This window comes from Triticum aestivum, chromosome 4D, assembly GCF_018294505.1.
Source record: "Triticum aestivum cultivar Chinese Spring chromosome 4D, IWGSC CS RefSeq v2.1, whole genome shotgun sequence".
NCBI lineage: Eukaryota > Viridiplantae > Streptophyta > Magnoliopsida > Poales > Poaceae > Triticum > Triticum aestivum.
This window is the reverse complement of record NC_057805.1, coordinates 15,339,390-15,346,690: the sequence shown is the minus strand read 5'-3', so window position 1 is coordinate 15,346,690 and position 7,301 is coordinate 15,339,390. Positions and strand designations below refer to the sequence as shown.

Here is a 7,301-nt window from a genome sequence, read left to right as displayed (position 1 = left end):
CAATATTTATTACATATAACTTATTTTTACTAGTCAAATTTATGGTAAAAATTTGGCAAAAAAACACGAAAGTATCTTACAAACCTGGATGGGGATTGGGAGGGGGAGTATACGTAGAGTTCTTTTTAATAGATGTTTCTCACCGACCACAATTCAGAATACATTTTTCTGTATACATATTGTAGGATCCTCATCTAGAATAACAAAGTGGGTGATATATAGTAATCTGTTTCTCTCAACATGTACACATGTCACATGAACATGCAAAAATGCAGGGCGCGAGGCCCCAGGTAGTCAGGCCTCCGCATGTAGCTACAAGGGTTGACTTGGGACATGGGCTGATCCTGGCTGTGAGTGAAGCATGACAATTTCCGCAACTGGTTATACCTCCCAACTGTGAGAATTTCTCTGAGATAATCCGCCAATCAAGAGTCAAAGTAGATGTGCACTCTGAAGTATCCACGAGTTCCGAAGTAGTGATCCAGCAGCACTTCAACGTCCACGAAGAAGAGCTCCGAGAAAACTAGAGAAAGAGAGAGAGGGGAAGCCTAGTTGCGTTCACATTTAATTAGGATTTTAATCCAATTAGACCAATTAGATCGGCATTAGAGCCTGTCTAATTAGAAGTCTAAACTATAAGAGCAATTAGACCGGGATTAGATCGTGGCTTTTTGCCCACTAGGGGCTGCGTTGGGGCCAACCCAAGAGGGTATTTCTTCTGAAATATATTCTGGATTTTTTGGAAGTTTCTAGAACCTTCGTCTTTCTGAAAACTTCCATATATATATATAGACCTTTTTTGACATATTATATCTTTCCGGAATTCCCAAAACACTTTTAGGACCATCCGAAAAACTTTCGATGCTCATTCTCTCAACATTTAGTTTCCATAATAATTACTTCAGAAATAAGCGGGCATGACCCGGAACACCTTCTGATCAATAGTTAACAACGGAATCTGGATACCCTTGTTAACTCCCACATATTCACAAAGTTCTCGAGTGAACCTTTTGTCCCGGATACTATTCCCTCTACTTCCCGAGACGTTAGGAAACCCTACGTGAGATATTATTGGTATCCCTGTGATCAACTCCTTTATCACTATACCGTTTATCCTCGTAACCGGTTTTGTTTTCTTTACTCGTATTTGTATTCCCATTTTCATGTGATCTCCACCACATGTGTCTGGTCAAACGATGATGGCACAGTCTTGAACACCGGCTTGAACAACACAATCATCCCGCTGTAGGTGAGCATGGAGGTACGCCAGGTAGCTAAACCACGAGCCACTTCATCGACTAGTGTTTGCAGGCCTGCCATTGTAAGGGCCACCAATGAGAGAGGGAGGTCGAGGTAGTTACAGAGGAATGGTGCCACTTCACAAGGCAAAAAGCAGTGAGCCTTTGCACCTCAACGAACTCACATCGGATTGGAGCAGTAGATGTCTTATTCAAATTTTCTACAAGGACGGACGCTTCCAAAGAAAACCAAGCATCTCCTTCACCGCAGTGAGCACATTTGGTAAAGGCTTGATAAACTTAGCCACACATCATCAGCGAAAAGAGAAAATCAATGCCGAACACCCTATTGTTCCAAACCTTCCAATATCTCACTACTCTCAAATTTCAACACCATGGCATTCATTACATCCATAATTATGAAAAAAAGGAGAGGCGACAATGGATCACCCCGGCTGAGCTCACACGCACATGCCAAATTTTGCTGCTCAGGTGTCCATTGATCAAACTCTCGTGCTAACGGAAGAAAGCATAAAAAATCCAAGAGCATCACCTCGCCCCAAAGCCACGAATCTACATCACATTCAGCAATAATCACCACGGAACATTGTTGAAAGCCCTCGTGACATTGCTTCAGTAATACCATAGGAATCTTCCTCTGATGGAATAACTTGATAGATTTGCTAACCAGCATGAAATCATCTTGAATTGTCAGTCTCCGAATAAAATTGCTATGTTTGTTGGTGATGAGATGAGCCAAAATGGTGCCCAAAGGAAGCGCAAGGACCTTGGGAAAGATCTTGGGATCCCATGGAGTAGACTAACTGGACCAAAGTCCACAGTATGGGTTGCCCCATATTTCTTAGTAAGGAGAGCAATCAAGGTCTTGTTGGGAGAATGAAAATTCCTACCATTACCACAAGCAATCTATTGCATTTCCACCATAACAGCGTCCTTGATAATAAGCTATCAAATCTTGTAGAAGTGTGCAAAAATCCCTCTGCCCCCGTAGCATGGATATTTTGTACCCATTGAGCAAAGATAGGTTGTAATTGTATGGCAGTATCCGAAAACGTGTCTTGTCCGGGAAATTGGGATATTGCAATATGGAACAATAAAAAGAAGATGTGGATGCATTTACATACGTGCACAAAGCTTGAACCAATACATTTACAATGCATTCCAATAACTTGAGAGCGTGCTTTTTGGAGAAATGATATTCTACCATGTATGAATCCACCGTCAGTGATTGCTTTGAGTTTCGTGCTACTCTTTTGGTTGTTGTTAAAAACTTAAAATATAAATTTTTTCAATGTGTCACATTAGATTTTTTCCCCCTCATTTAAAAGTGCGTCATAGTGGTTTGTTGTGTATCATCATTTATCAACAAATCTGATATAAAACAAGTGTTATTATTGCTGCATCCTCAAATAAGATTATATGCACATTGAAACAAAAAAAACATTAGGACACAAGATAAATTTTGACATTAACCAAAAAATAGCACGAATGTCAAAGCAACAACCGACAGTGGATCCATTTATGGGATATCCCATGCATGGTAGAAAAACCATTCTCATGTTCTTTTTGTACATTTTGGAGATTGCTATAATGCATTGACCGGTATATTTTGCGTTTTGCCTGTAACTTGAGAACATGTTTTCTGAATGATTTGGACATTGCTCGCCACGCCATAGTAGTCTTGGTAAATACTTTAAGGCTTCTTCCTTAGCCTTGTCTATATCCGAAGTTGACGTGACTCTGTACCGATACCTTTCCCTTTGTTGATGTCGACTTGAGAGCATGTCTAACTTATAAAAGGGTAATCGGACAAATATGCGAAAATGATAATTATATATTCTGTACAATGAAAAGAACAATGAAGACAATAAAAAGTAGTACATTTCAATTCCTCGTATTGGCTCTGATGACTGAACCACGAGGCTAACTTATTCAATTTTATTACAACTGCATGCGAGCTTAACCAAAAGCTTGAATAGATACCTTCTGCTGAGAATTATTAAATTTCGCTAGCATGCATATACCGAATGATATATGATCATTTATGGGCAGTATCCCAGGAATTAAAACCCGGTGGTAAACTTGGACTTAAGAAGTTCCACGACCCCGGCCTCTACCCGGAGCGCCTTGGTGAGCACCGGTGTCGGGATGGGTGGGTTGGAGCCGAAGAGCGTGAGTGGCACGAAGACGATGCCGGGGTTCTGGCTGTTGAAGGAGACGACCATGGAGGCCTCGGTCTTGCCTACGTTGAACTGGAAGTGCATGAGCCCGCGCGGGATGAGGAACGTCTCCCCGGCGCGCACCACCCTGAGTAGAGCTTGTTCCCGGAGTCAAGGCTGCCAAGGTTCCAACGAGAAGCTCACCTTTCATCACGATGCCGATCTCGGTGGCACGAGGGTGGATGTGTGGCGGGTTGGTGCCCCCCGGTGCGAAGTCCACGCGGTTCATCGACACGCCTAGCGTGTTCGTACCGGGCCACTCGGCCACGTCGAGCTCCGTCACGGCCGAGCCGTTTGGGGTCGATGTGTTGCCAGCCTTGGCTAGCTTGGACGAGAAGAGGAAGTCATCGCCGGCCTCCGACATGGGCTTGCACGGATGCCCGTTCACCGAGACTGCCTTGCCGTCGAGGTCGGCGGCACAGAAGTCCTGGAGAGGGTCAGGGTCGGTAGCCAGGACGGCTGGAGCTAGGAAAAACATGGCGAGCAGGCCAGCCGCTAGGTTTTTGGAGTACCCCATTGCTTGCTATGCAAAGCTTAGCTAGGAGTGATCAGCTAGAGTTTGCTGATTGAGAGTGTCTAAGACACTGGTTGCTGCTGCTGCTAAGCTGTGGTGGATGAGTGGGTGGTGAGGCATATGGAGTCCTTTATATAGGGGATTGATGCACGCAATGGATGCATGGAGCTAATTAAGCTATGCATGTGCATGTCGTCACTGCATGCATGTGCAAATGGACACACGAAGCAAGGCAGAGAGCTATTAAACATATATTACTTGCGTGGGGATGAGCTAGCTTGTGATGAAAATGGAGATGGAGGCAAGGTGAGAGTCAAGACCACTGCCGGCTGCTAAGGAAATGGGACCAACGAAGAGAGACAAGGAGGAGGTGTATCTCACTGGAATATTGCTCTTGGAAACGGGTTCTTAATATTCGTGCACACATCTACGCGTCAATCATATGAAGTTCAAGGCCGTGCTGATGGTGAAATGCCAGGGTCTTCATTCAACAGCGAAACAGAGGAGATGTAAAACGAATAAGCTAGCTAAGTGCCGTGTCTCTCAAGTCTCGACTGAACTTTTCAACACAATGAGCGAGTCTATGCACTGGAGATCATAATGTGCTTGCTTGTTTGCTCTAACCTTTGGCATTCCTCATCAAACAAGTGAACACAGTGCATGCGAGGATTTCTGCGAGTACGTACGTAGCCGTGGCCGTTTCGTTCTTCGTTGAGCTTGGGCGAGTGCGACGTGTGTTACCATTTCAACCGAGCTTGCTAATTTTCCTCGCCAAAGCAATGTGCAAGCTATTCTCGATCCGCAACGCAGCCGTTGGGTGGTCTGCCGGTTTATCTGTAGTTGTGTACTCGCTGAAGAGACATCTGCTAACGTTTACTATCGTGTAGCATGATCGGTCGTCAGAAATGGGAAGCTTGTGGGCTCCGCGGCGTACCTACCCTGAACGGCTGAACCTGGCTTGGCTACGGTCTCTCTCAAATAGTTCTCTTCTTGTTTTGTTTCTCTTCTCAATCGATTACTTGTTGCCAATAATAGCAGCACGTTCCGCAGAGAAGGGATTCCCATTGGCTACTACTGATCGATCAGTGAGCAAATCAAGTGCAGATATTGGGCCCGGCTTGTCTCTCCTTGCAGTTTAAATATTCAATTGGCCAAGAAGATCCGTATGGCGCCAGCGAAACAACGAAAACATGATTGTCAGTAGCAATCAACGGAGGGCTCTGTTGCGAGTCAGACTTTCTGACCCTGATCCATCCCTGTCTTCAGTCTCCGGAATAACCCCCAGTTGCCGTCCCCGCGCGCACCTGCATGGCCGTATGTCACCGACCCATCAGTCGTCATCGATCGAGGCCTTCCGCTTCTCACCTTCCCGTCTTCCCGTGTGAACTCAGCTCAGAAGGAAAAACATTTCTACCGATTGTTGCTGCGAGCTGCGCCGCCATCTACAGCACCGAAAGCCACATTTCCAAATAAGGACGTCAATTTTATTCATGAACACGTAAATACCCAACCCATATCAATTGGGGATGCGCACATTTTCGTGCCATGGGCAATATCCAAACCCTACCTGATTAAGAGTCATGGGTAGGGCATATGTATAATTTTATGTCAATAGGTACGTTCAAACACTATCCAACCATCTCACCGATGGGTCACATGTGTTATAAACCTAAGCTACCGCGTCATTTTATGAGCTCTGTGGCCCCATCCTCATCCTTCTCTCAATAACCAATTTCAACCTATGGTTGGATGGTTAGGAGGATAATGCATGGTATGCCCAGCCCATCAAGCTTCATGTCCTAGACTTAACATTGATCGCCATATTTTTCTGAATTTATTTCAGGTCTTTCGGTGATGTGCGTTCAATAGGAGGAGACGTTACCATCAATTACGGAGACATCTCACTATACCCTATTGACCAAAGCTTTACTGCTTCGATGATCTGTGTTGCTTCCGTGGCTCCCTTGGTCAAAAAAACTGCTAGGTAGCTAGCCACTCCTCAGCCCATAGTAAGTGATTCTTTTTTAACTGAAGTGCATTGTTGATTATCGTAGGGTTTCCCCCTCCAAATTACCACATTGCGCTAAACGTCGCCTATGTATAATTTAGTTGTTTTGGTTAGATATAGTGACATTTAGCGGCACTGTAGCGCCATTTAGCTTACTTTGAGTTTGAAGCTTTTGGCATAGCTCGCGGCTTTAAACTTTTATTTTTCCTGAAGCCTAAAACACAAAACAGCAACTAACACTTGGCACTTCATTAATTTGTTAGTCCAAATAAATCATAAAACTATGCATATTTAGTTATATTAAAGCATGAAAGATAATAATCTTATGGGTACATTTAAAACATAACAATACCACAAGCATATCCATCCATGATGCCGCACAATTATTCATCTCAATTCCGGTATTATTCATGAACACACATAAATATATAAACAATGTTACTCATATTCATCCACAGCGATGTCACAACACATGCACCTATGCATGGACCTCCTAAGCATGGCAAGCACGAGCAATAGATGAGGAGCTCACCGAGGGTGGTGTCCGTTGATGAGGCAGAAAAGTGTGGCGTCATCTGACATAAGAAGTAGGAGGCAAAGGTGGCATAGAAGAGGTCGTGGAGGCAAAGGCGGGTTTGACTTGGGATGAGGCACCGTCCGACGTCGGAGGTGAGCAATGATAGTGTTGGGTAACGTAGTAATTTTAAAAAATTCTACACACACGCAAGATCATGGTGATGCATAGCAACGAGAGGGGAGAGTGTTGTCCACGTACCCTCGTAGACCGAAAGCGGAAGCGTTAGCACAACGCGGTTGATGTAGTCGTACGTCTTCACGATCCGACCGATCAAGTACCGAACGGATGGCACCTCCGAGTTCAGCACACGTTTAGCCCGATGACGTCCCTCGAACTCCGATCCAGCCGAGTGTTGAGGGAGAGTTTCGTCAACACGACGGCGCGGTGACGATGATGATGTTCTACCGACGCAGGGCTTCGCCTAAGCACCACTACAGTATTATCGAGGTGGACTATGGTGGAGGGGGGCACCGCACACGGCTAAAAGATCAAGCGATCAATTGTTATGTCTCCAAGGGGTGCCCCCTTCCCCGTATATAAAGGAGTGGAGGAGGGGGAGGGCCGGCCCTCTCTATGGCGCGCCCTAGGAGGAGTCCTACTCCCACTGGGAGTAGGATTCCCCCCCTTCCAAGTAGTAGGAGTAGGAGTCAAGGAAAGGGGGGAGAGAAGAGAAGGAAGGAGGGGGCGCAACCCCTCCCCCTAGTCCAATTCGGACTAGGCCTTG

At 45.3% G+C, this 7,301-nt stretch overlaps 1 pseudogene across 1 annotated transcript; it reads right to left on the bottom strand.

The window, feature by feature from the left end:
* Nucleotides 1–3,073: 3,073 nt before the first annotated feature.
* LOC123099417 (oxalate oxidase 2-like) lies at nucleotides 3,074–4,080 on the bottom strand (annotated as a pseudogene). Its single transcript, XR_006448158.1, has one exon. The product of XR_006448158.1 is annotated as an oxalate oxidase 2-like (transcript).
* Nucleotides 4,081–7,301: the final 3,221 nt, after the last annotated feature.